Source organism: Dasypus novemcinctus, chromosome 11 (genome assembly GCF_030445035.2).
Source record: "Dasypus novemcinctus isolate mDasNov1 chromosome 11, mDasNov1.1.hap2, whole genome shotgun sequence".
NCBI lineage: Eukaryota > Metazoa > Chordata > Mammalia > Cingulata > Dasypodidae > Dasypus > Dasypus novemcinctus.
In genome coordinates this window covers 87,614,465-87,629,088 of record NC_080683.1, presented here as the reverse complement: position 1 = coordinate 87,629,088, position 14,624 = coordinate 87,614,465, and the positions used below count along the sequence as shown (strand labels likewise).

General features: G+C 35.9%; 1 protein-coding gene and 1 pseudogene across 4 annotated transcripts in view; one reads left to right on the top strand and one right to left on the bottom strand.

Annotated features, from left to right (window-relative positions):
- Window positions 1–14,624, top strand: part of REV3L (REV3 like, DNA directed polymerase zeta catalytic subunit) — a 254,937-nt gene that overhangs the window by 85,149 nt on the left and 155,164 nt on the right. The window lies entirely within an intron of this gene.
- LOC101413782 (14-3-3 protein zeta/delta pseudogene) lies at window positions 4,296–5,031 on the bottom strand (annotated as a pseudogene).

Here is a 14,624-nt window from a genome sequence, read left to right as displayed (position 1 = left end):
TAATTTCACAAGTTCAATTTGAAACAAGTGTCAAATAATCAAAGATAATATATATTTAGAAAATAATTATTGAGTAGATCAAGAGAGAAAAGACATGCAAAATGGAGTTAGAGATATTCAGGAAAAGCATTCAGAAGGAATGATTTTGTTATTGTAAGAGTATTATTGAAATATATTTCACACACCATATAATTCATCCATTTAAATTATACAATTCAATGGTTTATTCAGGATTGTGTAACCATTACCACAACCAATTTTAGAACACTTATCACCTAGGAAAGAAACCCTGTGCCTTTTAGCTCTCTTCTCCCAAGCCTTCATCCCATCTCCCCGCTCCTAGTCGACCACTAATCTACTTTCTATCTCTGCATATTTGCCCATTCTGAACATTAAACACAATCTATATGTGAGATATTTTGTGACTTCTTCCATCTAGCATAAAGTTTTCAAGTTATCCATGTTGTACCATATATAATACTTCATTCCTTTTTATGGCCAAATAATACTCTATTGTGTTGATATACCATACTTTGTTTATTCATTCATAAATTGATGGCCTTTTTGTATGTTTCCACCATTTGGCTCTTATAAGTTATGTTGCTATGAGTAATTGTGTACAGAATTTGTGTGGTTGTACGTTTTCCATTCTCTTGGGCATATACCTATGAGTAGAATTGCTGGGTCACATAGTAAATCTATATTTAACTTTTTGAGGTACTGCCAAACTGTTCCTGAAGCTCTGAACCATTTTACTTTCTCATCAGCATGTATTGATTCTAGCCATGCTAGTGATTGTCAAGTGATACCTCATTTGGTTCAGATTGGAATTTCCCTGATAGCTAATGATGTTGAGCATTTTTTTCATATGCTTATTGGTCATTTGTTTGTCTTCTTTGGAGAAATGTCTATTCAGATCCTTAGTCCATTATTAAATTGGGTTATTTTTCTTTTTATTACTGTGTTTTGTGTAATCTGTACCTATTCTAGCTACAAGAACCTTAACAAGCTACATGATTTGAAAATAGTTTTTTCTGACACTGGATTGTCATTTTACTTTCTTTTTTAAAAAAAGACTTATTTATTTATTCCCACCCCTCCCTTGTTGTTGACACTCGCCTTCTGCTCTTTGTGTCCTTTGTGTCCATTTGCTCTGTGGTTTCTGCATCTGCTCATCTTCTCTTTAGGAGGCACCAGGAATCAAACCTCAGACCTCCCATGTGGGAGAGAGGCACTCAGTCACTTGAACCACCTCAGCTCCCAGCTTTGTTGTGTCTCTCATTGTCTTTCCTCTGTGTGTCTCCTTATTGCATCATCTTGTTGCATCAGCTCGCCGTGTCTACCTTTGTACCAGCTCACTGTCTTGCTTGTCTTCTCCAGGAGGCACTGGAAACTGAACCTGGGACCTCCCATGTGGTAGGTGGGAGCTCAGTCACTTGAGCTACATCCACTTGCCCTATTTTTACTTTCTTATTAGTGGAGCACAAAGTTTTTGATTTTGATGAAGGCCAATTAATCTATTTTTCTTTGGTTGCTTGTGCTTATGGGTCATATGTAACAATCCATTGTGAAGTCCAAAGCCACAAGGTTTTATCCTTGTGTTTTTTCTAAGAGTTTTATAATTTTTGGCTCTTATCTTTAGGTCTTTAATCCATTTTTAGTTCATTTTTGCATATGGTGTGAAGAAGGGGATACAACTTCATTCTTTTGCATGCAACTCTCTAGTTGTCCCAGCACCATTTGTTGAAATGACTTTTCTTTCCTCATTGAAAGGTCTTGGTACCCTTGTCAAAAAAAAACAGTTGACAGTGAATATGAGGGCTTATTTCTGGGATCCAAATTCTATTCCATTGATTATACATCTATCCTTATCACCCTGTCTTGCTTATTGCAGCTTTATAGTAATCTTCAAAGATTTCTGTACTTCCGATTTCATGGGAATCTAAGTTATCAAACTTTGTTCCTCCTTTTCATGATTGTTTTGGCTATTCTGGGTTCCTTGAGTTTCCAAATGAAGTCTAGGATCATCTTGACAATAACTATAAAGAAGCAATCAAGGATTCTAATAGCAGTTGTGTTGAATCTATAGCTCAATGTGGAGAGTATTGCCATCTTAACAATATTAAGTCTTCTAATCCATTGACATGGAGTGTCTTTCCATTTTATTCTTTAATTGTTTTGTAGTTTTCAGAGTTTGCTGGGGATTTTTGTTTCATTTTGTCTTGTTTTTTTTTTTGTTTTGTTTTGTTTTTTTGAGGTCCTGGGGGCTGGGGATTGAACCTGGGACCTCGTACGTTGGAAGCCAGTGCTCAACCACTGAGCCCAGTCAACTCTGCTGAGTTGATTTGTTTGTTTTTATTTTTTTTAGAAGGCACCGGGAACTGAACCCAGGACCTCCCATGTGGGAGCAGGTGCTCAACTGCTTGAGCCACATCCAATCCCCTCTCAGAGTTTGTTCTGCACTTCCTTTGTTAAATGCATTTCTAAGTATTTTGGTTTTTTTGATGCTATTTTAAATGGAATAGTTTTCTTAATTTTTAGATTCATCATTGCAAGAATATAGAAATATAGTTGGTTTTTGTATATTGATCTTGTATGCTATAACCTTGTTGAACTTGTGTATTGGTATATTTTTCTTTTTCTTGCCTAATTGCCTAGGCTAGAACCTCCAATACAGAGTTGATAGAAGTTACCAGAATGGACATCCTTCTCTTGTTCTTGATTTTAGAAGGATAGTATCCATTCTCTCACAGTTAAATATGATTCATGGATGCCCTTTATCAGGTTGAGGATGTTCCCTACAACCCTAGTTTTGTTTTTTTGTTTTTTGAATGTTTTTACCATGAAAGAGTTGGATTTTGTCAAATGCTTTTTCTGCATCTATTAAGATGATCATGGGACTTTTGTTTTTTATCCTACTGGTATGGTGCATGACATTGGTTTTTAGATCTTAAGCCCACTTGCATTCCAGAGATAAATTCCACTTGGGTATGGTGTATAATTATTTTTATATATTGCTAGATTCAGTTTGCTAGTATTTTGCTGAGGATTTTTAACTCTATATTCATAAGAGATACTGGTTTGTAGTTTTCTTTTCCTGCAATGTCTTTGTTCTATTTCAGTATCAGGATAATGCTGGTCTTGTAAATGATTTGGGAAGTGTTCTTATTATTTTTGGGAAGAGTTTGTGAAGAATTTTATTCTTCTCTAAAGGTTCTGGCTCTGGGCTTTCCTTATGGGTATTTTTTTGTTAATTACTAATTAAATCTCTTACTTATTATAGGGCTATTAAGATTTTCTTTTTTTTTTTTTGAATAGTCCATTCATAAAACTTTTATTCCACTTATATCAACTTAATACATGTGTTCTTAACAATTATGCTTGGCTTATTCATAAAAATTTCACAAGATATTAAACAAAGCTAGCCATTATCAAATTATTCCCATTAACTATTTGTACATCATATGCATGTACAAGTAGGCAAGTATCTAATAAAAATCACAAAAGGAAAAAAACAAAAGAACAGTTTAAATATATAGGTTTGTTTTGCTGCTGTGCTTGACACTCAAAGGAATGGATATCAAGCAACTCATGTTTATTGCAAGGTTATTTATACATTTGTTCTTAGGTTGCCTAAAACATTTAAATACAAATAAAATGAGTGTAGCAAAAATAATGAAAGCAACACCAGATAAATTGGCACACAGCTTTGTCTAAAAAGAACACTTCTGCAGCTGTAGTCAAAGGTGTACACATTGAGATTGTGTATTCTGGAGATATACATGGTTCAACATGTAATATCCATGGGATATCTATTTCTTCTGCAGCCTTGAAAGTGCTACAAACCTTATATTACCCACAATAACTACATGGTAACTGGAACCAATTATCCTTTTTACCCTCCACCAGGACAAACCAGTATGTAGGCAGTTTTCTTTGCTTAGACAGGGAAGCAGTTTTAACACTGGCCCTTGTGAAGCCACAATGTACCCAAAGTACTAAGCCAGACATTTATAACTTGTATAAAAGTATAAAAATTCTACATCCCCATATTCACCACCTCAAAATGAAAACAAGAAGAAAAAGGAAAAAAGAGAAAACAGATAATTTTCTAAATGTTGACTGGCTCAATTCCCCTAATATTAAACATAAACACCACATGGGAAATACAGAAATTCCAATAGAAGTAACATAAATCTGTCATAAATCATAAACAAAAAACTATTTGTGGGACAGCATAGATGACAACTGGTCTACTGTGTAAATTTTAGAATGAGGCAAAGTTGGAAGGTGGGTTAATTATCCCCTCCTTCTCCTTCAGCTTCATTTCCTTGGATATCTGATGTCTACAACGTCAAGTTGTCTCTCAGTAATTGCATTATTAGTGTGCTGCCTTTGTATGACTCTTCAGTTAATGAATCAAGTTCAGCAATGGCTTTATCAAAAGCTGTCCTTACAAGACAGCAGACTTTCTCCAGGGAATTCAGAATCTTATGATAGAACATAGAAAAGTTAAGGGCCAGACCATCCAGTCTAATAGGATGCATTGGTTGCCTTTCCTTTTTGCTGATCTCAAATGCTTATCTTGGAATGTTTGCTATGACAGATCCACAATCCCTTTCTTGTCATTACCAGCAGCAAACTCAGCCAAGTAGCGATAGTAGTCTTTCATTTTCAAATAGAAGACTTTGCTCTCTCCTTGTGAGGCATTGGAAATCAAGAACTTTTCCAAAAGAGATAGTTCATCATTGCAGATATCTCTTAGCTCAGTTTCAGTTTTCTCTCTGTATTCTCTAGCCATCTGCTGATTTTTCTTAGTGCCTTCTGTCTCTTGTTCAATACTTGAGATGACCCTCTAAGGTAACCTGTGAGCTCCTACAGCATTATAGTAAGCAACCAAGAGAAGATTCCTCTCTTCATTGGATAATTCAGTTCCTTGCTCAGTTACAGACTTTTGCAGTCTTCCATGTCATCATTTCGCTCAGCCTGCTCAGCCAGTTTGGCCTTCTACACCAAATCATTCTTATCCATGACTCAGTGTTCTGTGTCTGGTGTAAGTGGCCACAGACAGAACTCAGCGCCCTCTGGGCAGTGGCAGTGGCAAGGCAGAGAGTCTGCCCTTGGATCTCACAGCTCACAGGCTCCTCTTTCTTTTTGAGTCAGTTTTGTGTTTGTATCTTTTTATGAACTTGTCTGTTTCAGCTAGGTTATTTATCTAATTTGTGGGCATTCAGTTGTACTCTTTTATAATCCTTTTCTGTAACATCATAGTTATGACCTCTTTCATTTCTGACTCTAGTGATTCGGATTTGTTTCTTTTTTTTTTTCTTTTCTTTTTTTGTGTTGGTTACGTTTTTCTTGTTTTCTAATTTCACTAGTGATTTTTCTTTGAAAACTGTGTATTTGTGAATTTACCAAATTTCTTAAGAAATTGGTTTTAAGCTTGGTTTTCATAGAGTTAATAGGTATGTTAATAGGTTAAAATGCTGAGGAAGGCAATACAGTATGATGGAAAGATCCTAGGTTGGAGTCCAAAGATCTGGGCCCTTATCTTGACTGTCACTCAGATTGTGTCATTAAACATAGACAGAAATGGCCAACAATTGTGACCTATCTCATGGGAAAGTTTTGAGGCTTATATGAAATAGGATATGTATGGAGTACCTGACTGATAACAGGAAGTTCTTAAATATTTGTTCTCTTTGCATTTCTCTGACTTGAATTACCTCATTTTACTTTTTTTTTTTTTAACTTAAAGTATTTCTGAAGAAAAACACAGAGACAAAATTGTCTTACCAAAACTTATTTCTAAATTCATATTAGAAGTAAAATCTGGGAGCAGATGTAGCTCAAATGATTGAGTACCTGCTTCCCACATACAAGGTCCCATGTTCAGTCCCCAGTACCTCCTAAAAACATAACAGACAAATAAGAAAACCTACTCAGGGAAGCAATGTATACCAGTGGTTGAGTGCCAGCTTCCCACATACAAAGTCCTGGGTTCAATCTCCCAACCTAGTATGTTAAAAAAAAAAAAAAAAATTAGAGCAAAATCTAATCCTTATATTAGTTTTCAAAATCCCACATGATCTAGTATCTACCTCCATCTCCATCATGTTTTTTTAAAAAAACTATTATTAACAACTTTATTTGAAATTCACAAAAATGAAAGAACAGAAAAAGGCAGCTCAAGAAGTTACCCCTAGGGAAGCCGACTTGGCTTAACTGATAGAGCATCCGCCCACCATGTGGGAGGTCCAGGGTTCAAACCCAGGGCCTCCTGACCCATGTGGTGGGCTGACCCATGTGCTGTGCCGATGCACACAAGGAGTACTGTGCCAAGCAGGGGTGTCCCCCTCATGGGGGAGCCCCATGTGCAGGGAGTGCGCCCCATAGAGAGAGCCACCCCTCGCAAAAAGTGCAGCCTGCCCAGGAGTGGTGCCAAACACACGGAGAGCTGATGCAGCAAGATGATGCAACAAAAATAAAAAGAGACCGATTCCCAGTGCTGCTGACAGGAATCCAAGGAGACATAGAAGAGCACACAGCGAATGGACATGGAGAGCAGACGGGAGGGGGGCAAGGAGAGAAATTAATTTTTATAAAAAGTTACCCCTATAAAGTTCCTTTTCAGGCACTTTTATCTCATCTCATTCCAACTGCTAACTCAGTTGGTCTTCTAGTATTCAGAAAGTCCATCATGTTTTTTGTTTGTTTGTTTTTTCATCCCCCCTTGTGGCTTGCTTGCTGTCTGCTCTGTGTCCATTCACTGTGTGTTCTTCTGTGTCTGTATTTATTTTTATTTCCCACCTTGCGACTTGCTTGTTGTCTGCTCTCTGTGTCCATTTGCTGTGCACTCTTCTGTTTTTATGTTTTACTTGTCCTCTTTTTATTGCATCACCTTGCTGAGTTGGCCTTCTGTGGCACTCGTGGGCTGGCGGCACTCTGCGGCACTTGCAGGCCAGCAGCTCTCCATGGCGTGCGGGCGAGCCTGCCTTCACAAGGAGGCCCTGGGATGTATACCCAGGGCCTCCCATACAATAGAGGCCAACTGATTGAGCCACTGCTGCTTCCCCGTCATGTTTTTTTTTTATTCTTGCTGCTAGTCTTTTACTCTGTGGCCATACTGACTTTCTGTTTGTTCTTCCACCATACCTGCTTTGCATTCTCCTTAGGACCCTTTCACTAGCTGCTTGGACTACTCCTCTCCATAATCTGCCAGTATCTGGTTCTTTCATATCAATTTGAAAGTCACCTACTCAGAAAAACCTTCCTTAAATAACCAATCTAAATAGCCACCCCCTTGTTATCATATATTCTCTCCACCGTATTTAGTATTCACTGCCTGATATTTTTATTTATCTTTTGAGTGCTTTTGTGGTTTTTTTCCTTTAGTGTAGCCTTTTCAAGACTGTCTTCAGTTTCTACCTGTAATGTTTTTCCTTTTCTACCCCCACTGAAATCAGATGATTAATGGGAAGAGAGACTGTTTTTCTTCTTTTTGATTTTTTTTGGCATAACAGAAAATTAAAATATTTGTGCAGCACACTGGGGTAAATAGATGAGTCAGTTTATGGACAGAGGTACCTGTGGGGATGGAGGATGGGTCCAGCTACAGCTGGAGCTGAGAGGATCAGTTTCTTAATACATCGCTATTCCAGTAGCCAACAGTCCCATATGTGGGAGCTCTGCACTAATCTGCCATAATCATTCCTTCAGTGTTTCTTTTTCTCTCTCATTTTTTTTCTCTTCCTTATTGACATACTTTTAAAATAACAAATTAACATATTAAAAAACTCTTAATCCTATACTGTTTGAAGCTTTTTAGTTCTGGAATGATTAAACCTGTTCAGCTTTTTTTATATCACAGTTTCTCACTTTTTTTCTCATTTAACATAAGATCCATTTACACCATTCTGATTGCACTTTTGGGGATGTTGCTCTTACATCTTTTGCTTTTTATTGTTGGATTTTTTTCTCTTCTTTTCCTTTTCTTAAAACAAAATGAAACCATTATTTTTCTTCTAACTCTGTTGCCCCTTCTAACTGCTATATGTTGTTTTCTTTTCCTTTACTATGAAACTTCTTGAATCAGAGGTTAGCATTTTTTGTTTCTTAATTTACAAGCCACTCTCTTCTGATTTAAATCCTTCTGTCTCTTCTAAAATACCCAAAATCCTTTATCCAATGCCTTATCAAAAGTCACCAGGGGGAAGCGGACTTGGCCCAATGGATAGGGCATCTGCGTATCACATGGGAGGTCCACGGTTCAAACCCCAGGCCTCCTTGACCTGTGTGGAGCTGGCCCATGCGCGGCACTTATGGTGCAAGGAGTGCCGGGCCATGCAGAGATGCCTCCCCCATAGGGGAGCCCCACGCACAAGGAGTGCACCCCGTAAGGAGAGCCACCCAGCGCGAAAGAAAGTGCAGCCTGCCCGAGAATGGCACCGCACACACGGAGAGCTGACACAAGATGACGCATTAAAAAGGAACACAGATTCCCGGTGCCACTGATAAGGATAGAAGCGGTCACAGAAGAACACACAGTGAATGGACACAGAAAGCAGACAACTGCGGAGGGTAGGAGGGGGAGAGAAATAAATGAAAAATCTTTAAAAAAAAAAGTCACCAGTTGGGAGCAGATATAGCTCAAGTGGTTGAGCACCTGCTTTCCATATACAAGGTCCTGGGTTCAATCCCCAGTACTTCCTTAAAAAAAAGAGTCACCAGGGAGGGAGGGTCTTTTGCTTCCTTGAATAGTGGGCTAGGTTATTGGGATCAACCCTCCTGCTAAAACAGTTTAGAAGCTGTTTAAAAAAAAAAGACATCTTAAATGCATCCAAGGGATTGCAAAACAATAAAGACATACTGGCCAAAAGAGGGACAGAGTGCTGAAAGAATCTTTGTTCTGCAGGTATTTGCTACTCCTAGAAAATTTAGAATCTTTATTGAGGCAACCTGACAAGGTGAGAGAGAGACAGAAACCAAATTCTCCAACCTGTTGTGTGGTTTGGAACTAACAGACCCCGAAACAGACATGCGCTTAACTTGAGCACAAACTAGGAATTAGGACAGCTTTTCAGACATTTCACCCCGGTTTGGATCCCATAGGACTAAAAACAATTCTCAAATCTAGAACTTGATCTAAAATAGTGATGGACTAGTAATGCATTCAGATATGGCAGGAACAAATGTAGATTCTCTCTAGAGGAAATTACCTTTATTATAGTTCTCAAATTATTCCTACAAATAAAATTTTAAGTACAGTAAGCTCAGCACACAATATAAAATAAACCAGTCACAAAACAAAACTAATTTCCATGAGTTTCAGAATCTGGCAAAATACATACATACCCACACATATCCCAGACTGCAAAAATTCACATATTGAAATTATTCAATGCAGATTGAAAAACTGAGAATCTTTAACAGATGATTCTATTTGCAATATTCTAATATACAATATTTATATTCAGTAAAAGTTGTATTTGTCTTGTCTCTCTAACATGCTAGTATTCTCTTTATATGGAATGACTTAAAATGCAGTAGTATCTCTTAAAAAGAGAATGTCATATAGGGGCAACTTATTAAATATTATATTTTTATTTTAAATACACAAAGATCTAAACATTGAGACCATTGACTCTTCTTTTATATAAACCAAAATGATTCATTTGTTGATTAACTAATCGACCACATAATATCTACCTCAGATTTAGACAACTAATGGTTTCCTAAGTACCAGTTTTTCTCATCTTCTCAATATTTTAGAATATTATAAAATTCCTAAAATAAAATTCACACACCAAATTGTGTGTGATTAGCTGTCCTAGTATATAAACTGTTCCATCTGAATGAATTGCCGTTCCTTGGTTCTTAGGATCCCCAAGAGGGAAATCATAGGATAGAGGATTGATTAGGCTTGCCTGCCCAGTAGCTCCCTTTTTCTCCATGGAGAAAGAGACTGAAAAGGAAAGGAAGACATAAGAAAAGTAGGAGAGTGATGACTATCCACTGCCTAACATTCTTTCTTGCAGGGACTGATGATCCCTAGTTCTTCCCCATCTTTGTGAAAGCTACGTTATTTCATATACAGATCTTCCATTTTTGCAGTATAGGTATTTTCAAGAGTAAAGATTTAAGGACTCACCCAATTTCAAGACTTAAAAGAGCTTACAGTGATCAAGGCAGTGTGGTATTGGTAAAGGGTAGATACATAGATCAGTGGAACAGAGTAGACTCACACGAATATAGTCAACAGATTTTTGACAGAGATGCAGTTTAATTCAATGGAGAAAGGATGGTCTTTTCAATAAATAGTACCAAAATAATTGGATGTCCATAAACCAAATCAAAACAATTAAAAAGCAGAACCCAGGCATACCTTCTATAAAAATTAACTAAAAAAAAAAATAGACATAAATGTAAAATACAAAACTATGAAACTTCTGGAAGAAAGTATAGGAAAAATCTGCACAGACTTGGATTCAGCAATGAGTTTATAGATTCAACATAATTTTTCCATGAAAGGAAAAATTGACAATTTGGATTTTATCAAAACTAAAAAGTTTTGCTGTGCAAAAGATATACTTAAGAGAATGATATGACAAGTCATAGTCCAGGAGAAAATATTTGCAAATTATGTATCTGATAAAGACTTGTATCTAGAATGTATAAAGAATAAAAAACAAGTAGCCCAATTTAAAAATGGGCAAAAGACCTGAACAGACACTTCAATGAAGAAGATATGTGGATGGCAAACACATGAAATGATGCTCAATCTGTTTCCTTTAGGGAAATTTAGATTAAAATCAGAGAGAGTACTACATACCTATTAGAATGACTAAAATCCAAAAAACTAACAATTGTGGCTGAGAATATGGAGCAACAGGATCTCTCATTCTTTGTCAGTGGGAATGCAAAATGGTATAGCCACTTTGGAAGACAGTTTGACAGTTTCTCATAAAATTAAATATAGACTTACCATACAACCCAGAATCATATTCCTACAAATTTACCCAAGTGATCTGGAAACTTAGGTCCACATAAAAACGTTTATGTAAAATGTTTATAGCAGGTTTATTCATAATTGTTAAAAAAGAGTAGCAATCAAGATGTCCACTTCAACAGGGGAACGAATAAACTGTGGAATAGCCATAGAGTAGAATACTGTTCAGTGATTTAAAAAAAAAAAAATGCTGTTGACTCAGGCAACATATGTGGATATTAAATGCATTTCACTAAACGAAAGAAGCCAGACCCAAAATGCTATATTGTGTGATTTCATACAAATGACGTTCTAGAAAAGGCAAAACTATAGAAATGAAAAACAGATTAGTGTTTGCCAGGGGTTGAGGAAGAGGGGAATCACTGACCACGAAGGGGATACACAGGAAAACTTTCAGGGTAAAGGAATTGTTCAGTATAATACTGTTGTCTTGGATACATGACTCCATGCATTTGTCTGGATACATGACTCTGCATTTGTCAAACTCACAGAACTGTACATCACAAAGAGTGAACTTTAATTTTGTAAGCTAAACACACATGTACACACACATGAATAGGAGATTGAAGGGGTCCAAGGATGGAACATAGATTATGACAAATCTAATTCTAATTTTATGGTAGAGAAACTTGTCAAACACTATCTTAACCAAGTAATAGTGGCTAATATTACCAGTGATGGAATGTGATATTGTCTCCCCTCTCCTGTAATGTAACGAACACTTCACCTCTGTGGTATTTTTTTCCAAAAGTTCATAATCCCACTCTAATAATAAGAAAAGCATCGGACAAATTCAGATTTGGGGACATTCTACAGGTAATCTGGCCAGTGCTCATGATTGTTAAGGTTTTGAAAATCAAGGAAAGACTAAGAAACAGACCAAAGGAGACTGGGGAGACCTGACAACTACATGAAGTGAGTCCTAATTGGGTCCTAGATCAGGAGGTTAATGTAATAGTAATATACCAATGTCAGTTTCTTTGTTTTAACAAATTACCATGGTAATATAAAATAATAGTGGGAAAAGAAAATGGGTGAAAAGATATGAGAATTCTCTGTACTATCATTGCAACTTTTCTGTCAACTGTATGTATTCCAAATTAAAAGCTTATTTAAAAAAGAAGATGGGAGTGGATATAGCTCAAGTAGTTGAGTACCTACTTCCCATGTAGAGGTCCCGGGTTCAATCCCCCATACCTCTTAAAGCAAACAAACAAAAAAACCAGCTCTCATTGTGGAAGCAGATGTCGCTCAGTGGTTGAGCACTGCTTCCCATGTGTGGATCCTGGGTTCAATCTCTGGTATCTCCTAAAAAAACAAAAAAATTAATGGGTTGGTTATCAGTGTATAGTTGAGAGTTCTAGAAGGATTGAGGAATGGAAGAGGTTCTAAGTATGTAGAGGAGGTATTTATAGAAAAGAAGGTAATTTTCAGAATTAAAAATGTCTTTCCAATAAGTGAAAAAGGATGAGCAAAAACTTGTAATTAGCAAATATAGTTATAACCATTTCCTTTAGTTGTAAAAGTTAAATAAGCAGAATGGAAGTTAAAATGGATTTTTCCCAAGATATGGAAAAGTTGTACAAATTTGAAAATAAGTATGCGAAATTTAGTGGGGGGAGATTAAAAGTAGGGAAATTGCAAGTATTATGAAATAAAAGTTATATCTTAATTCCTCATACTAAATTTCCTTCATTTTTTTTGGTTTTGGATAAAAGGCTCTACTGAAATCATGGAAAGGATAGGTGATTCATTTCTTGTATTTAAGTTTGTCATGTATCTCAGACATATGACAGCTAAATGACAGTAAAGTTCTTACAGTAAATAAATATATCTATTACATACATATGCCTAAAATAACATTTTATCTTATAAAACAAGTTAACATAATACTTAATGCTAGTGTAATCTTCTTGAAAGAGTGAATTCAAAAGTGGAAAAGATTTTAAAATTTTAGTGTTATATATGCATATACAATTTTGTCTCAGCATTCAGTTATATAACCAGTTGTCAAATGAAATGGAAATGATGCTAATTACTTTTAAAGTGAAATGTGTAGAAGTGCTTAAATAAAGCAAATATTTAGAGCACACAGAGGCATTTTATATCGTGATTCGTTAACATCCACAACTGTAAAGAAATTTTATACTTATATACACATGCATGTTTATATTTAAATTAGGGAGTTACTATGTTCTTTGTTACAAATGCATGCTAAAACAGTATATAAAATGTACATAAAAGTAGACTTACTGGTATTCTAACACACTTACTGTGACTCTCACAATGTAATAATTTGTATCATTGATGTGGAGGCAGTGGCCACTGGAGGTTCTGAGGTTAGGGAGAGGGAAGAGTAGGTATAATATGGGGGCATTTTCGGGACTTGGGAATTGTCCTAAATGACATTGCAATGACAGATACAGGCCACTGTATATCTTTCCATAACCTGCAAGATTGGGTGGGAGAGAGTGTAAACTACAATGTAAACTGTAATCTGTGCTTAGTAGCAATGCTCCAGAATGTGTTCATCAATTGTAACAAATGTACAACACTAATGAAGGATGTTGTTGATGAGGGAAAATGTGGGGGATATAGGGAGGGGGGCATATGGGAATCCCCTTTATTTATTATGTAACATTTATGTAATCTAAGTATCTTTTAAAAATATATATATATATATTTTAAATATACATAAAATGTGAATTTTATGTGATAGGTAAATTAGAATCAGTAAACTTGTAGGTTGTTTATTCATATAAATTTATTGGGAAATAATATTTATAATACTTGCAACTTAGAAAATAATTTCATTTAATGCCCCATCCATACTATAGCAAAACCTTTAAAAACTTCTGAAGGTATATAAGATGAGCTACATGTTTTGGCATGTGTTTTGTTGAAATAGCAAGATGTTAATATCTTAATCATTCTAACTATTACCATTTTTGTGATCAAGAAAATGAAATAAAACCAATGTATTCAATTTAGATAGAGATGATTGTGAATTTAACATGTATATCTTAATATTAAGGTCTAATGTCACTCATTCAGGCTTTCTCTTTTCTGAAAACTTAAATTCTCCCAAGAGATAACAGTAAAGATGCTAAAACTTAAAGGCTACTTCCAATACATGACCATAGGGTTCACTTTTTGAAACTGAAACACTTTCGGAAGCAGAAAAACATGGTTCTTTCTTCATCTGCAGGTCAAATTGCATTTGAATTTGCTCCAAATTTCTACTCGCAGTTATTTTCCTTACTTCTGGAATACGTTGTGTATTTTCTTTTTGTCCAGGGATTAAGTATCAAAGTATGTTTTGAGTTTTATGGGAAATCTGATTTCCATTGAATTTTTAGTTGAGGTTCATACAGAGTACCCTAGGAGTTTAAAGTTCTTCATAAAAATTCTTAATTCATCTTTGTTTTAAAGTGAGATTTTAAGCATATCTGCTACAATAGCACAATTAAATGTATAATATTTTTATTCTAGCATGAATGTATTTTAGGCATCTTTTCCCATATATCTATTTTTTTTAAAGGTTTGAGTACAGCTTTATTGTACTTTTTCTTCCCCTCCCCCACCCTGCTGTTTTTGCTGTCTGTGTCCATTTGCT